Genomic DNA, 18,922 nt, shown 5'->3' on the forward strand with positions numbered 1-18,922 from the left:
TTTGTTGGTGGTAACTCCCTGGAGGCCTTTTTTGCTGTGTTTGTTAAGCTCTCTCGTCTTCTGTTGAATCATTCCGTGCCCCATATCTGTTTGTTTATATTTGATTATATCAATATCCACCCCCCCATATTTTTATCTGGTGATTGATTTTATTGGTGATTTTCTCAAACCTTTCCTCTAGCTCAGTAATTCAATTTTCATTTCTGTCCTTTCTGTTTCTAATTTATTTGCTTTATCTGTAATGACCGTTTGCCCCTCCATTGAGTTCTCATAATCTCGCATTGCTTCTCCTTCTGTTCTTTTCTTATCGTCTTGTTTTTAGCTCTTGTTTTATTTATTAACATAGTAGATTGTCTTCCCATTTCTTTTCACCTTATTCTCATTTGAGTAATGTAGTTCAGAATTTATCTTTGCTCTAACGTATTTAATTCTTGGTTCTCTTTCCACTGTGCCTAATAAGAGTTGACTTTCTTTTTTATAATACGATTTAGAGACGTTTTCTATAGCACAAGGCATGATAAAGGAAAGGATGACTCAGAGGAAAAGGTATGGAGTATTTGTAACAATACCTGGGCTCTGCTGTCATATCTGAGGTTCTCTTAATGTTCTGTCCTGGAGTTATCTATTAGGGTAAGCTCTCTGCTATAACAGGGAATTCTCAAACCTTGGAGATTCAACACAGTAAGCTTGTTATAGTTTACTTACGTCCTAGTCCAATAAGGATATTGTGGGGGACCATAATGGCCATAGTCATTCAGGGACTAAGCTCCTTTTATCATGTAAGGTCACCATCTTCAACATAAGGCTTCCAGGGTCGTTGTGGAAAGGGAAGAGAAAATGGAGCATGCCGTATGGATCTGGAAGTGGCATTTGTAAGTTTTGCCCACATTCCATTGGCTGAAACTCAGTTTCATGGCTGCGATGTAGTTGCAAAAGAGCTTGGAGATGCAGACAAAATGTGTTCCCAGGAGGAAAATTAGATGGGTTTGGTGAACACGTAACATTGTTTCTGCCACAGATTCACTCCCTGCTTTGGTGCTCATAAAATAATGTAAAGAGTGAGTACCTTGGGCTGCAGATCAGTTTTCTAACTCAGTGTTACTCACTATGAGTGACTCAATCTCATGGTTGGTCTCCCCTATTGAACTAGTTTCTCCCATCACTCATTTCTGTGACAAAAATAGGATGGCTCGCTTAGTTTTACTCCAAAAACTAAGCATGGAGTATTAGAGAGAATGCTCAGGAATTTGTCAGCTCGATAGCATAGAGGGGTAAGACATAAACTTTCAGGTGCTGCTGTGACATTGTTGAGCACCAAGGGTTTTAATGAGAGTCCCCTTACTCTCAGCAGATGTGCCTCCTACCTAGCAGGAGAGGCTCCCCACCTGGCTAGTTCCCCTCTCAGCTGGACCAGCTTCACCACACCTGGTCCTTGACCTAATGGGCTTTACTTCTGGGTCAGCCTGCGAAATTATTCCAACAAGCCAACCACACCCTCCAGTGGGAACTGGGAACCATCTCACTCACTTGTTCCTATAAAGCCTGACGCCCACAGACCTTGTTGGCTCTCTCTGCCCCTGAGCACAACCCTGGTGTGGCCCTGCATGGTGTGTGATGTCCTCCTCCCCTGGAGCGTGAGCAGCTCGTGGCCCAAGGAACAGTTATAAACAGAATTGTGAATAGGGCGTGGTAAAGACCACGTAGGGACAAGCACCCCACTCTGGCACCAGGGAGGTCTGTATGACTGGCAATGGTACGCTATGATTTACCCTCCTTTGGAAGTTCTAAGAGGTGCACAACTTTTCCTCCCTTTCTTCTTTGCTGTTCTTTGTCCCATTCTTTCATCTCATAGTGAACGTAATTAAATATAAATAACCATGAGAGCCACACAATGATTTCCAGCTCAAGTTCACCTTTTCCACTTGTTAGTTGTCTTGGTTACTTGGTTGCTACTTGGTTGCTCTTTGGTCTGGTTACTTAACCTCTCAGAGCCATGTGTTTTCTCGTTTGTACTTCCTAGCTTTGTTGTGACTATTAAATGAGATGTTGCCATCACTGTGTAACCATCTTTCCCTGCTTTATTTTATTTTTTTGGTGAAGATTGTCCCTGAGCTAACGTCTCCTCCCAGTCTTCCTCTTTATGCTAGAGGAAGATTGTTCCTGAGCTGACATCCGTGCCAATCATCTTCTATTTTGCATGCAGGATGCCGCCAAAGCATGGCTTGTTGGGAGGTGCTAGGTCTGCACCCAGGGTCCGAATCCTCGAACCCCGGGACGCCAAAGCAGAGTGCGCAAACTCAACCACTGTGCCACTGGGCCAGCCCTTTTCCTTGCTTTATTCTTCAGCATAGCCCTTACCTCCTACTGATCTATTGTTCATCAGTCTGTCTGCCTTCCCCACTGGTGTGTACACTCCAGGAAAGTGGGGATGTTATCTGCTTTCTTCGTTGCTATAACCCACATACCAAGAGTAGTATTTGGCACTTTGTAATTGAATAAATAAATAAATGAATGATGACAGCAAAGCACTTAGCACAGCGTCTGGCTCATAGTAAACATTTAATAAAGATGAGTTTTTATAATTATGATTATTACATGACATATATTTGCATTTTAAAAGCGGCAAAGCCAGCCTTAGATATAAGGGAGAATTGGCTAACATCTGTCTCGTGTGTCCTGTTTAGTTATCTTCTGCCCATTCCTCTTTCTCCATTAGCCTGAGTTTTTGAGTACACCAAAAGGCATTAGGTGAAAGGTTTACCCTTCACACTGGTATTTAAAAATTAAGAGAAAATGCCTGAATGCAGAAGGACTCAACAACAGGAGGATAAATCCTTAATGGCGTGGTTTGAGATTAGTGGCTGAAACATTGCCACCAGCAGTGGAGGTGTTTTGGGGGAGAGAAAGTAATAAAACTTGGAAATGCCTGAGAGAATTGTTGATAATGCACCTCTTTTTATCCCGCCCCACGCATCTCTTAAATTAAACCAATAACTTGGACATTCTGACTATAGCACAGCTGGGTGATGTTTTCTGGGTTTATAACATGAACTTTTTCCAGGTTGAGGTTTGGTTACTTGGATTGCCCTGAAGACAACCTCCTGAGCACCTCATGCTGGCAAGTGGCCGTGGTCCTGACACATACACAGGGCTCGATGACTCAGGTGTGCTCCTTCTGTTTCATCAAAATCCTGAAAAAGACACCCTCTGAAATCCTCACCTTGTACTCAGTTTCATTTGACAACTTCAGAGGTGGCTCAGCTAGTTTTAGATCGTTAGCCCAGATGCTGCTTTCTCTACCATCAGAGAAATGTGCAGACGCCTTTTTATTGGTTTTCACAGCTAAACTATTAATCCGTTTTGACTTTAATCCCAACGGTCACATCTCCATTTTATCCATCTATAATATTTTCTCTGTGGGATATGTTTCATTTACTTTGAGCGTTCTTTAAGTTATATTTCTTTTTGTTTTGATGAAAATCATTGGTTTATAATTGCTATCAAATGCTTCTTTATCTGTTGTAGATGACGAATAATTACGAGAATGGGAAACTATTAAAAAACAGTTTTGTGAGGATGCCCCAAATTCCAAATAGAGATTAAATGTCTGCTAAATCAATAATGGCGAAAATACATTTATTTCTGAGTTGAGGTACTACGTAAATGTGCCTAAATTCATACCTAGGCTATGGTAGGTTCATATGGTTTTAAACAACATGTATCTCTTTAAAATTTCTGCATGATTGTTTCATTAAATAAAAGAGTTGATCATATTCAATTCTTTCTTCCTGTATTTTCTCTATCGAGTTTGTAAGTTGTGCTCAATTAAAAGGAAATAATTGCAATAAAATAAAACAGTCTTTTCAGTTTTTCTGAATGTTTCTACTGATACTGATTTGGAGATGATGGTGATGCCGTTTGACCAACATTTTTTCCCAGTATTTTGTTCCCAAGGGGAGTCTGATATATTGGGATATTTATCTCTATTTTTTCCTGTGTGCATTGAAAAAATTCTCCAATACCTCAGAGAAACTATGTTATTTTGTGTGCGTATTCAATTCAAAATAAGATTCATATCAATTTCCTGCTCAAATACCATAATTATGTGGCAAGATTTGATTCTTTTGACTTAACATTCATTGTTTTTATCCCCATTTTTGCAGATTCAGTCTCAGCTTCAAATTCACAATATCTGGCTGCTATTTAAATTACAAACGAGAATAATCATAGAGCAAGATTATTATTCTCTCTTTAATTCTAGACATCAAACTTTCCTTAATTGCTTTGGAAGCCACGTCAACCATCGAGTCATGTGTAACATTGTTTTACAAGTAAAATATGTTAGTCTTTTACACAAAATTGTGACTTTTTTTTCTTCCTCTCCCCAAAGCCCCCTAGTACATAGCTGTATATTCTCATTGTGGGTTCTTCTGGTTGTGCTATGTGGGACGCCACCTCAGCATGGCCTGATGAGCAGTGCTAGGTCTGTGCCCAGGATCTGACTTGGTGAAACCCGGGGCTGCCGAAGTGGAGCATGTAAAATTAACCACTCGGCCACCGGGCAGTCCCCCAAAATTGTGACTGTTAAGCAACACTTTCTCTTCCTGGTACTTGATGACAACAGTACCTTGATGAAACTGGGGAGGATATTAACTGGACACGGATAAATAGAGTAGTAGGAAAATATTTTGATTATTACAAATATTTTTTTTCTTTCTCCTTAATGCTTTGTAAGTTTTACAGCCATGACACCAATTGGAGTATTCTTTGTCAGCGGTGTGCTGGAGTCAGCTTGTACTGGTTCACAAGAGCTGGTGGCGCGCATCTCCTCAACTCTAAGTTAGTGACATCAGGCTGGCAGCTTGAAATTGGCTGCGGTGGGAGTATTTATATCACGGGAAGTAGCAAGTGTGACAAACCAGGGCCTTTAAAAAAAAGTTTCTTAAGCCTGCAGAGCTTGCTGTTAAACATTTACCAGCATGCCACTGCTGGTGTTGTACCTTTGCTAATTTCCTGACTTTGATAATTGTACTAAACCTTGTAAGGGAAATATCTTTGTTCTTAGTAAATACACTCTGAAATATTTAAGGGCAGAAAGGTTTTATGTCTGCAACTTCCTCTCAAGATGTTTGATATATTTATATATCTGTAATCTCCACACATAAAGAGACATGACAGAAAGAGACAGAGAGCGGGAGAGAATGACAAAGCAAAAATGCTAAAATGTTCACGTTTGTGGAATTTGGGTGACAGTTGTAAGGAATTCTTTGTATTATTTTCATAACTTTTCTGTAAGTCTGAAATTGTATCAAAATAGAAAGCTAAAGAGAAGTGTCCTTGAGGCTGGGATACAGTGCTACAAGAAGAGGAGAATGTAACCTATCAGCAAAAACCGAGAGCATATTACTGAAGGGGGATGGGAGGAGGCGGTCAGGAGCACTCTGGAGCTACAGTGCCTGGGTTCAAAGGTCAGCTCTGCTGGTTGTGGACTCGGTCCATTAAACACCTGTTGCATCTGTTAAGTAGGGTAATAAGGATACTTATGTGATGCTTATGCTGATGTGATGACTGAACGAGTTCATGTATAAAACACTTGCCATCGTGCCTGGTCCCCTGAGCATTAGCTGTTCCTTTAGTTATTGGCTTTGAGTTTCAAAACAGGGAATTGAGGTTTCCAAGAGCCAGGTGCTGGGGAGAGAAAAATGCTCTCTGAATTCCAAAATCTTGGCTTTAAGTACCAAGAGCCAAAGCCGTTGGGTCTAAAGAGAAGAATATACCATCACCATTAGGGAGGCTGTTAGATAGAGATTAAACTGCAGTTTTAAGTGACAAGGTAAGGAAATTAGAAAACAAAAACCAGAACAGAAACTCAGCAACTGCAAATATTCCTCCTTGGTTTGAGGAAGACGTATGGCGAGAAGTTGGGAAGAAGAACCAGAGAACTTAAAGAAAATGTACGGCTTTACTCCCCCTCGTCCACTCTTCCCTTCCTCTCGGAAATCTCTGTAGGTGGTGTTGATGATGATGATGATGACGATGGTGACGATGGTGATAATATTTCCCGAGCAATGACTATTTGCTGGACTGTTCCAAGTTCTTAATGTGGGTTATTGCATATGATTCTCCCAACGTCTAATTGTAGGTGGAATTATCGTCTCCATTTTATAATGAGGACTTCGATGCTGAAATGGTCAGTGAATTGCCCAGAGTCACACAGTTACTAAGTGTTGAACAGAATTAGAACCCAGATAGTAAAATCCAGAGCCAGCATCATCTCTGATGAGTTTGGGGATCGGAAAGAATGACAGGCCTTGCATCCACGTGGAATTCTGGGGGGAGAGAAATCTGACAATATTCATGTGAGAGGCAACCTCTAAGATGTCGCCCAGTGAACTCCACCTCCTGGTGCTGACATGCTTTCGTAGTGCTGTTCCACATTGCATCAAAGTGATGAGTAGATTGGTATGTGACTTCTGAGGCTAGGTCACCAGGACAATGTGGCTTCTTCTTTGCTCTCTCTCTCGGATCACTCACTCTGGGGGCAGCTAGCTATCACGTCCTGAGGAGTCTTCAGGAGAAGACTACAGGATGAGGAACCGAGGTCTCTGGCCAACAGCCAGTGAGGACTGAGGCCTCCTGCCAGTGTGTGACTCCTGCCATGAGTGACCTCGGCAGTGGATCCTCCAGCCCCAGCCAAACTTTCGGATGTCTGCAGCCCTCCTGACGTCTTGACTACAGCTTCATGTGGGACCCTGAGCCACAACCACCCAAGTAAGTTGCTCCTGAATTCTTGACCATCAGAAACTGAGATAACATATGTTTGTTGTTTTAAGCCGCAAGTGTTGGGGTAACATGCTCTGTAGTAATAGATGATTAACGTAGTGTAGCACCAAGAAAAGATGGCGTCAGTAGAAGTGGCGGTGTGGCATGTCTGAGCAAAGAGAGCACGTGCTAGTCTACCCCAGACCCCCAAATCTTTTGGTTAAGAATTAAGATCTGAAAGGGCAGCTCAGACCTAGGGTTATGGACATCTGCAGCAGGGTCTGCAGGCTGAACGACGCATGCCAAGGCCCAGATCCCACATTACACCAGCTGAGGACAGATCCGGCAGGCAGTAGAGATAGAGGCCGATGCCCAAGGTCAGGTCGCCCAGCTTCACTCATTGCAGTCACCCCTGAGAGAGGTCAGCTCAGCATTCCTCTCCCACAGACACGAGAAAAGTCTCCCAGGAACTTATAAAATCCCAGGGACTTTATCTGGGGTTAAGGGGACAACAAAGGAGAGAAATAGGACTTCTTATAAGAGGCTGAGTTTTAAACTGGAAGTAACTAAGTTACCTTGAATTGACAAGAATTAATTTTGTGCCACAGATGCAAATTGGGGCCTGAGAGTAAAATTAATTTCAGTTGTGGAGAAATATAAGTTATTTACAGACTTTTGCACACCCAATATTTGCAGTTACAACTCTGCACACCCGCTACATCACCATTGATAGGGACCTCTTTATTCCAGAGCAAGAGAAAAGAAATAGACCGTTGGTGTCACAGAAGAGCAATGCCAGCTTTCCTTGTTCAGAGAGAAGATGTAACTGAATTATTTTTGGTAATGGGAAATAAGACTTTATGGCGAATAGGATCTCTTTCTTTGCATTAATGATGACTAATACTCCTGATGTGCTCACAATCTTCCAGGGACTTGTTCTCACCATTTTACAAATATTAAACTCATTCTATTCTCACAACAAATCTATGGGGTGCTTATTACCATTAACCCTATTGTAAAATGGGGAAACCGAGGCACAGGAAGATGAAGCAAACTGCCAAAGGTCATAGCCAGTCTGGCTGTGGAGTCTATGAACTTAACCACTATCTTCTCAGGCTCCTCAAAATGCATCTTATGTTTCTTCAAATACTTTATTTCCGGTACATCAGGTTTATCCTAAGAGCTGTGACTAAGTTGGAAAAGTGTAAGATTTGGACCCAGATTTAATGTGGATTCTGCTGATAACACTAAATAAGGAGCTTATTGGCTGGTCTCTAACATGCGGGTACTTGCCCTCATTCCATGCAGAGATGTTTGTGGAGGTTTCCCCTTTAGTACCCAGACTTCACTGTAAAGGTGAAGGCACTAGGTGTCCTGGCTGTGGAGTGGAGAGTCGCACAGATCTTTGAGGACTGGCTTGTAAACATGTAATCAGGAGATCTGGTGCTCCCTGAGAATCCAGAGCAGGTTTTAAATAGCTCCTAGAGAGCTAAGCTGATCTTTCCAAGGCCAAGTCATCAAAAATAGCTTCCTCGTTTGTGTGCATGACCTTTCCAGGCCACAGACACAGAGCCATCAAGACTATTCTGCCTTTGCCTGTCTCGGGAGGCAGAGGCATGATTTTTTCAAATGTGAACTATAATTTAAAAATCTAAGTGATCCAATCCTGGTGCTAGCATATAGCGCTGTGAGGCCCGTGGATTTCCCTGAGTTCAGTGGTCTCATGCTGTCTGCCAAACACCTCTAAGACAAGGACCAGGGCTCGGTGGCCAGGGCCTGCCTTCATCAGAATATGCAGTAGAAAGAGAGAGAGGCTGAGCGTTCTTCAACAGACAAATTGAGAATCTCCAATAATTTGATTAACTTGTCGTACCGACGTCTAATAATTTACTGGAAGAAGCATTAATACGATCCTATGGCTTTGCTTACTCCTTTTTGTCAGGCCTGGAAGATAGCCTCCAACATTGCTAAGTCTATTTTAGGGACTTGCCCTGTGAGAACAGTTCTGACCGATACCTATGTGTGAAGCCAGCAGGAAAAAGAAAAATGATTGCCACGCTGAGATATTTCCTAGAATGCCAATCATATGGAAATACTGTGAGACATGAAAAATAAACTAAGTGAAACTAGAGGAGAAACATCCAAAGTACTTAGGGGTCCAAATTCTGGCATTTTTCTCCACTTAAAAATAATTGGCAATTGGGGCCAACCTGGTGGCATAGTGGTTAAGTTGACACACTCTGCTTCAGCGGCCTGGGGTTCACAGGTTTGGATCCTGGGTGTGGACCTAGTACCACTCGTCCAGCCACGTTGTGGCAGCACCCCACATAAAATAGAGGAAAATTGGCACTGACATTAGCTCAGGGACAATCGTCCTTGAGCAAAAAGAGGAAGACTGGCAACAGATGTTAGCTCTGGGCCAATCTTCCTCACACACATGCAAAAAATCAGCTACTTTGGTCCAGGAAACAAAAAAGTTTCAGTGGTCTTTTCTGTAAAGGGCTTTCCAAGTTCCCACCTGGTAGAACTTGATATATTCACAAGAAATGCTGGGTCATGATCTTCTAACACCATTGTTAATCAGCAAAGGACTTGGTTTAATTTTCTAGGTGAGTTGGTTGCAATTTAACACTTTATTTTGTTTATTCATAATTATAAATCAAAAAATGGAATAAATAGCACTTTGTCTTCCTTATTTATAAAATAAATGATATTTCTTGAAACTTTGCGCCACTCTTTTTCCACTACTTTAATGTGGGCAGCTTACTTGGCCTGTTGTTTTTTAATTTCCTGATTCTTGAATCATGTAGAAAAATTTACCATGGTGCATTCTGAGCACTCATCATTTACTCTGTAAACTTCTGCTCTAATATAACTTGCCTTGCAGATGAAAGTTGCTACCACGCATCTGTTTCGACTCTGTGGAACCCTCTCACCTTCACAGCTATGACTGTCTCTGCCTCTGTTTCTCAGTTTTAATTTCTTTCTTTTTCTTTTTTTGAGGGAGATTAGCCCATAGCTAACACTCACCACCAATCCTCCTCTTTTTTTGCTGAGGAAGACTGGCCCTGAGCTAACATTCATGCCCATCCTCCTCTATTTTATATGTGGGACGCCTGCCACAGCATGGCTTGATGAGTGGTACATATGTCCATGCTCGGATCTGAACCAGCAAACCCAGAGCGCCAAAGCTGAGCGCACCAATGTAACCACTGTGCAACCCAGCCGGCCCCCAGTTTTAATTTCTTAAGAGGGGACTCTGACGAGCCTGCCTCATCTTTTTGATCAGGTCATAGGGCACAGACAGCGGTCACTGAACCTGATATTTGCCGGGTGCCCTTGGGCCAAGTACCACCCCTGGCAGACTCAGATGCTGAAGGAAAGTGAGTTCTCACAGAAAGAGACCTGCCACGCCAGCTACTGTGGACATTTGGGGTATAATACAAGGTAGGAACTTACAGGTTGCCCTAGTTCCTAGAATATTTAGTTCTTTTGAAATAAATTCCTTACACTTTATTATGGAGTGCTCGATTTATTTCATAATAAGGATCTTAGTCAGGACGAGGCATAAAAAAACAGCTCCTGAAAACGATTGCTCACACTGTTGGTTGGCTGACCCGATGGTTTTTTGTGCTGACTGAGCAGGAGAATTCCCATGAATTTTCTGGGTTGTCTGTGAAAGGAACACGTGAGGCAGCTCCGCCGCCACCCTCTTCCTCCTGCCCAGATCGCTGCTGCTACGCTGAAGCTCCAGCAGCCACCTTGTGACCATTAGGGACCTTGACAGAGGGAAGCTGCTGAACTGGCGTCTACCTCAGTCTTCCCCTGGTGCAAGAAGAAAAGATGACCATATTTTTCAAAGCCGCTCAGATTTCCTTTAACTTGATTTGCATGTAGTCCTACTGACACAATAAAATATACTTATACCAAATATGCTTATACCAAAGATTAAGCGGACTGAGGATATTGAAGCCAAAATGGACAGTGTCCCATTTTTTAACGCAATGAAAAATGTCAAGGTGCTGCCCCTTGGAATAGTGGTTAAGTTTGTACACTCTGCTCCGGTGGCCCTGGGTTTGCAGGTTCGAATCCCAGATGGGGACTTACACACCACTCATCAAGCCATGCTGTGGTGGCATCCCACATACAAAATAGAGGAAGATTGGCACAGATGTTAGTTCAGAGACAATCTTCCTCAAGCAAAAAGAGAAAGACTGGCAAGAGGTGCTAGCTCTGGGCCAATCTTCTTCACCAAAAAACATAAATTAAAATAAGTAAATAAATAAAATAAAATAAATAGAGGAAGATTGGCATGGATGTTAACACAGGGCAAATCTTCCTCAGCAAAAGACAAACAAACAAAACAAAAAAAATGAAGACCAATTTCAAAACTGAAAAGTGCATTTACCAGTTTGTCATTTCCCCTTTCCATTTACCATTTCTCTCTTCATAAGTCTAATTCTAAGTACCACCTCATATGAACTGGGCAAGCTGCATTCTTTTACAAGCAGTGATTTTTATAAATTGGCCATTTCCCTCAAAACATTATTATAAATCAATATAAAAACTTCTACTTTGGATGAACTCCTGAGATTTGAATAGTGCAATTTGATTAAGAGCAAGAGGATAAATTAGACCTCCTCCCTTTTCTTCTTTATCTTTCCCTCCAACTCTGTCTTTCGTCTGAGTTTTTTTTTAATTTAGTTTTCTCTCTCTCCATTTTCCTATCTGTCTTATACCTGATTTTTTAAATCAGTATAATGTGATACATTTTTCATAAAGCATGTAAGTATTTTTCCTGGTATTTATGTATCTTTGTGGCAGACATTTTTTCCTTATGCATTTTGTGGGGATTTTGCTAGCATGTTATACAATAGAACTAGGAATGGAAAAGTTTTTCAAATTCTGTTTCAAATGATTTTTTCCAGTTTTTTCTGTGGAAATATAATCCTTGTTGGAAGTACATGCTGTTACATCACAGCTGTTGATTTTTCATCCGAAACAAATATGAGATCATAAATGATGATTACATTTGATTATTTAACAATATTTTTCCACTCATAGGTACAAAAACGCTGTATATTTTAATGTTATACACACTAACTAAATGATATAACTCCATCAGTGTCTGAGACATAAGACAGGGTTAAATAACATAGTTTGATATGTTACAAATGTTTTAAAGTGAACGGGATCAGAAAAAATACTTAATGTTGGGTAAAACATATAGAAAGCTAGCCTATGTGATCTCCTTGCATGAGAAGGGCTATGTGGGCAGTATGTAAATGAGAGAAACAAAACAGAACATATTTTCCAGTTGTTACTAAATTCCAGAAAGTTTAAAACAATGTATGGAAACCACATTTCTCTGCCGTAAATCTGAATAGACATTATTTAACCAGAATCCAAAGTTCAGGGGCAAGATTGTTGAAAGGTCTCTAATTTTAAAATCACTGTTTGTAGAAGTAAACCTTTGTTCCCAGGCTGTAAATTATTAAAATAAGTAAATAACGCATTCCCAGTTGTCCTCGTTGGGTTTTCTTGTACAGGTACCCAGTTGTTTTCTGACGCCCCACTCGCAGGGACTGGCGGCACCCTCAGGTCTGCTAAGGACAGGCAGGCATGGATGATGGCCCACATGTGTCCTCGTTCCAATCCCACGCCTGCTGTTCCCGCCCATTCTCTGGAGGCTGAAGTGTGGGAACCTCCGTGGAGAGTAGAGTTCTCACTTTAGAAGCTTCTCGAATATCCATTCCTTCATCTTCTGTATAACTCACTTTCAATTTTGTCTTGAAGTTATTATTTTGCCTGAGGCAGCAAACTTTGTTTGGTCATTTCTAAATAAAAATAAATTCGGCTATTTTTCAGTCATTTAATTTGAAATTTAGTTATATGCAGGATGCTACCCCCATTCATCTTTTCTTGCTACCCTCTTTCCAGGGTTTGATTTTTAAATTGCAGGGGCTTATGCACCTGCCACTGTGGATGGTGTGAGAGGGGCCTGATCTAACCCAGGTCTTGATTTGTTCAGTCCTAAACTGGAGCCTTCCTTAATTTATCCCAGCAGATTCTTGGCAAAGGCTAAGGAGGATGCTTTCTCAATGGCAGCTTGGATAGAAGGTGGATAATGATCTTGGCCTCTGCTCTGCTTCACGGCACTGGTGATTCCCTGGGTCCATTCTTCTCACTTCTTTTTTTGAGGATGGTCCATATGGGACCCATTGGGTGTGTATCTCTTTATCCCAGTTGTAGGACCATCTGCCAAGGGCACCATGTTTTCTCCCAGTTAGCTTCCACGCCACACATGGGGCCCAAAAGAACTTTCAGACCTGCTTCTGTGCTGCTCAGGGGCCATAGGCATCTTGGGAGGATGCGTATGTCTCTTTCACAGGCGTTCCGCACCACAATCTCTACTTCCTCACTCTTTTCCTGTTTCCTTGAGGCTGCCATAGCCTCCCGAATTTCAGAAATTCCAGGTGGAAATCAGGGCACAAATTTCCTCTATTCTTGGTTCCCCATCAACACCCTTGCATCAATCCCCCAGGACTTGACTCAGAAGGTACGCGCTAAGAGCAGGGTGGCCAATTCCCCTGATTTGCCTGAGAACTAGGGGGCTCCCAGGATGCAGGACTTTCAGTTTGAAAACACTGACAGTCCTGGAGTCGGTCACTGTAGATGAGCGAGTCCTTTATGCTATACTCAACTCTGTCTTCTCTCCAACGTCGCCTATTTCTTGCTCAGAGGACTCCTTCTCTGATAGGGCTCATTCAGATCAGTTTTTTCCCTTTAAAATATTTTCTTTCTGGAAAGGACCTTTTCAGATTAGAAGTGAAGAATTTGGCGTTTACTTTTTTCTCCCTTCACCTTGAAAATCACTTCAGGAAATATATACTTTCTTCTCTCACGTGAGTTGTATTTGGGAGGAGAAAGAGGAAACCAAGAGGAATAAGAGAAAATACCAAAAAAGACTTCACGTATCATGTTACCGTACTTCCTTTATTGAGGTATATTTTATATATCACAAAATTTACTCATTTCAAGTGTACAGTTCAATGATTTTAGCAGCCTGAAACCAGACCACCATGCATGGAGACCTGGGCATCTGAGTATATCGGGATGGTCAGGTCTCAGCAAACAGAGCCTTTCTGGACATCCTTCAGCCACAAGGCCAACCACCAGTCACTCTCAGAGAAAATGACTGGGCAAAGATTCCGGATATGCTTCTTGAATGTGCAAGAGCTCAGACCGAATTTCTTGCTTTAAGAGATGAACTGGCGGATGCTGGGTTTCACCCGGGGGGCACTGATAAAGAAGACAAGGAATAAAGGGGGGCCTAGAAGTCCAGAAAGCCAGAATGGCAGAGGGATTGTAGAAAACAAGATCAGTGTTGGGAATCCGCAACCAAAAGACACAAACTCAGCAACTCCAGAGGGGCCTGGAACCCACACAAGACAGACCCACTGACTCCAGGGGAGACTTGAACCCACAGACTTGGTGACTCCAGAGGGAACTTGAACCCACACCTCATCACTCCAGAGGGGACTTGAACCCACAGGGAAGACTAGCCAAGGGTTGGATTGCTCCCGTTTCACCAGACCCAAAGTATTGGACCTCTCCAATGGCCAGGTCATGAAATACCTTAATTCCTTAAGCCAGGCTTAAACAGACTTTGTGAGACAACCTAAAAAGTAACTCTTATAGCCATGCCATGGAGTCGGCACCACTTACCTCCGTCAAGAGATCCTCTGAGCAAAGTGCTCAGTGCAACTGTTGGGTCTCCCAATAGGGCAGCGATGTCAAGCTGACAGCACAAGCACGAAGAAGGGAGTCCTCCTTGTGAGGTCCAATCGTCAGAGGGCTTCCGCAGCCCACTGCTCCACCCGTTGGAAACCAGGGTGGTCAGAGGACCAGAAACTCAGAGGGACAGAGGTCTCTTTGTGGTCGTCAAATTTTGTTACCAAACCAAAGTGGGTTCACTTCTTGGTGAGCTGAAATCAAAGCCTTCGCCAGAAGTGGTTGTCCTACAGAGTAAGATTTATTTGCAGCAAATAGAGACCATGGGGAATCATTTCCAAAACCGTGGCTCTCTGAGCATAGGACAGCATCCCCTTTTATTTCGGTTGGGGAATGAATATTCAAAAGGGAGAGGTGGGTATTCGCTTGTGCAGTCTCAGTTGGAAAACACATTTCCACATACATCGCATACTGTGGTAATAAGGCCTAAGCTCCGGCTGGGGTGGAGATCTTAATATTAAAATGAAGCAAAGGTCACTCTCAGGTACTTCTTGGTCCACACAGGCGTTGCTCTGTCATGGAGTTTGAACTGATTCGGGGTGGTTGGTGATTGCATCACTTCACATAACTAAAAAAACAAGTTGGAGAAGCAGTTAAGTGCTTCCAAAATCTCCTTCGAGGTCCTTGGGGCAATTAATCGGTGATGGGTTGATGATATTTTTCTAAGGCGTATATATTCTTGCTGATTTTCTTTTAGTTTTTCTATCAGTTTTTGAGAGCAGAGTATCAAAGTCTATAACTACTGTTCAATTTTTTTGCTTCTAGCTCCAATTCTGTCAATTTTAGTTTCATATATTTGGGGTTCAGTTAGTTGTTCATAGTTGTTTCTTTTACTATTCTTTAAAAGTTAATTAGTGGCATCTGAACTTAAAGCAATCTAGTTTAGATTAATATTAACAATTTCAATAGTATACAGAAACTTTGTTCTAACATATCTCCATCCCTCCCTTCTCCTATGTGATATTATTGTTACACAAATTCTATCTTTACATATTAGAAGACCATCAACACAGGTTTCTATTGCTTTATATAGTTGTCTTCTATATCAGATAGGAGAAGAAAAGGCTAGAAAAATTACATTTGTATTGTGTTTCATATTTGTCTATCTAGTTACCTTTACTAATTTCTTCTATTTCTTCCTGTGAATTTGAGTTGCCCTCTAGCATCTTTTCATTTAGACTGAAAGACTCCTATTAAGACAGAAGTGGAGGTGGTGAATTCCCTCAGCTTTTTTTTTTGATCTCGTAACATTTTAATTTCTCCCACAGTTCTGAAGAGTAGTTTTGTTGGATATGGAATTCTAGGCTGCTGGTCGTTTTCTTCCCAACTCTTCCAATGTGTCATCCCATCGCTTTTGGCCTCCGTGGTTTCTGATTAGAAATTGGCATTAATCTTATTGAGAATTTCTTACACATGGTAAGTCATTTTTCTCCTGATGATTTTGAGATTCTGTCTTTGTCTTTCTACGGTTTGACTATGATGATCTTAGGTGCGGACCTTTTTGCGTTTATTCTACTTGGGATTCATCTGTTTTCCATCAATTTTGAGAATTTTTCGGCCATCGTTTCTTCAAATATTCTTTCTACTCTTTTCTCCCCATTCCTTCTAGTGCCTCCCTTATATGCATATGTTAGTATGCTTGATGGTATCACACAGGCCTCTGAAGCCCTGTTCATTTTTCTTTATCCTTTTTTCTCCTCAGATTGTAAAATCCTAATTGATCTGCTTTTAAGTTCTCTGATTCTTTCTTCTGCCAGCTCAGATCTGATGTTGAGTCCCTCTAGTAAATTTTTCATTTCAGTTATTGTACTTTTCAATTACAGAATTTCTATTTGTTTCTTTTTTATACTTTATATCTCTTTATTAATATTCTCTATTTGGTGAGATATTGTCACACTTTCTTTTCCTTTTTTTAGGCCAGTTTCCTTTATTTCTTTGAACATATAGTTGATTTTAAATGTTTGTCTGGTATGTAAAGATCTGGGCTTCCACTGGGAGAGCTTCTATTGATTGCTTATTTTCTTGTGAATGGGCCATAATTTCCTGCTTCTTTATGAGTCATTCAAATTTTTATTGAAACTAGACATTTTAGATAATGTAATGTGACAACTCTGGAAATCAGGTCCCTCCTCCCTGGAGTTTGTTGCTATTGCTGCTGTTTTTTTTGTGTGTGTGTGTCTGTTTGTTTAATCACTTTTATGGACTATTTTTATAAAATCTATATTACGAGTTGAATTGTGTCCTTCCAAAAAGATGGGTTTTAAGTCCTAACACCCAATACCTCAGAATGTGACCTCATTTGGAAACAGGAACTTTACAGAGGTAACCAATTTAAAGTGAGGTCATCAGGGTGGGCCCCAACCCAATATGCCTGCTCACCTTATAAGAAAGGGAAATTTAGACACAGAGACGGATAGGCACAGAAGAAAGATGACATGAAGATGCAGATGGAGAGAAGACGTGTGACTGGAGTCTTGCATCTACGAACCAAGAAATGTTCAGGACTGCTGGAAACCACCAGGAGCTGGAAGAGACTTTGAAGGAGTGTCACCTAGAGCCGTCAGAGACAGCATGGCCCTGCTGAGATCTTGATTTTGGACTTCTAGCCTCCAGAAGAATGAGACAATAAATTTTCTGTTGTTTTAAGACATGCGATCTTTGGTTCTGTATTACGGCAGCCCTGGGAAACTAACATGGTCTATATTCCCTGCAGTGTGCAGCCGCTGAATTGTCTACTAGGTGGGCCCAGCAGTCAGCTGATGAGTGACCAGAGATTTCCATAAATGCTTGGAGCCAATAAACCCTTCACTTTTTGCCAAGGAGCGCTGTGTGTGTGTCGAGACGTGCCTTCCCTGCTCGGGCAATTTACCAGTTTGCCTTGGGCTTCATTTCCTGTTTGCACAGCCCTCAAGGTCAGCCAGAGGCAAGAGACTGGGGCCCTGCCAGATGTTCCCTGGGCGTTCACACACCCAGAACATGCACATGGCCTTCTAGATATTCAGGAATATGTCATTCTTTTCAAAGGCTCTTCTGGACATCTCTTCCTCCAGATCTTCCTTTTAAATTTCAGGCTGGGATGTTTTCCCTGAACTAGCATTGCTGCCCTCACAGTTACGGTGTTATAAATGATTTCAGCTGATTGTTTCAGGTAAATGCCCTGCCCATAGGGATTTTCCCACAGAGCCAGCTCTGAGTCATGTCCAAGCCCTGCCAATTGGTCCTTTCCCAGGAGCTGTGTCCAGTGGGAAGAATGATCTGGAGATGGTGCCCATCTACGAGCTCCTGGTGTGCCCCTTTCCTGTGGCTGCAACACTGTGTTTTTTTATGGCTGCCAGGATTTCAGGGCAGCTGGTTTTCAAGGCTACTGGGAGCTGGGGAAAGGAGGATGGGAGGAGGCGAAGTTAAAAAACCCACAAACTCAACCATTTTAATGGAAGTTCAGAAGCTTTTCTTGAATAACTTCTCTTCAGATTGTTGCAAGTCTTGGGTTAGTTTCTAAAGCAGAGAAAAAGTTGATTTTGACGCATTTTCCAGTATTTTGCCACCCTTGTGAAAGAGTAGACGTGGGGAGCCTCAATCTGCCATTGGCTACCACATTTATTTTTAAGTCAGGGCTACAAAAAGTAGACTTTAGACATTCAGACCATGGACTGGAGGCGTTGGCAAGCTTCTTGACTTCTATGGGCATCTTTTTGCATCTCTGTACAATTGACTTAATGATATACACTCAATAAGACTGACACCTTTAGGCCTGTGGTCATGACAGATCTTCTCTTAGTAGGGCAATTATAGAAAAAGAAAAATAAAGATGAAAAAACAACATTGTAAACCCTTCTAAGTGACATCTGGCTGTAAAATTTAATGTCCTTTGAAACGTCTGCTCTCAGCTGTTCCAGTCTCCTGTTTCTTGAGTCCTGCGTAAGAAGGCCTGCGCATGGCCGCTTCCCATTGAGCTTTCCAGAGTTTCTGTCCAAGGGCTGAGCTCGCCTAGACGCTGTGTGGAAGATATTCCAGCACTGCAGGAGCTGTGCCTGTGAGCCTAACGTTGGATGACTCACACGTTTTCCCCTTTGATGTAGTAACCCCACATAGAATCTTCAAGAATAGCCCCTTCAGACGAGGGGCACTGTTTCGTAGAGTACATCCCCTGAGTGAGGAGAATCTCTGATAGTCCTGAGACAGCAGAAGTGGGGATTGATAGCCCAGCCAAGTGTCCCGTTTCACATTCCCTATTTTCAGAGTCACAGACATGCCCGAATACTGTAGGACTCCTGGGATGCACGAGATGGCATAGCCTTTTGCTCCTTGTATCAATCAGAGCAACAGAACCACTAAGAACTCTGTATTTATATCTTTTGTCTAATTA

Source organism: Equus asinus, chromosome 12 (assembly GCF_041296235.1).
Source record: "Equus asinus isolate D_3611 breed Donkey chromosome 12, EquAss-T2T_v2, whole genome shotgun sequence".
Taxonomy (NCBI): domain Eukaryota; kingdom Metazoa; phylum Chordata; class Mammalia; order Perissodactyla; family Equidae; genus Equus; species Equus asinus.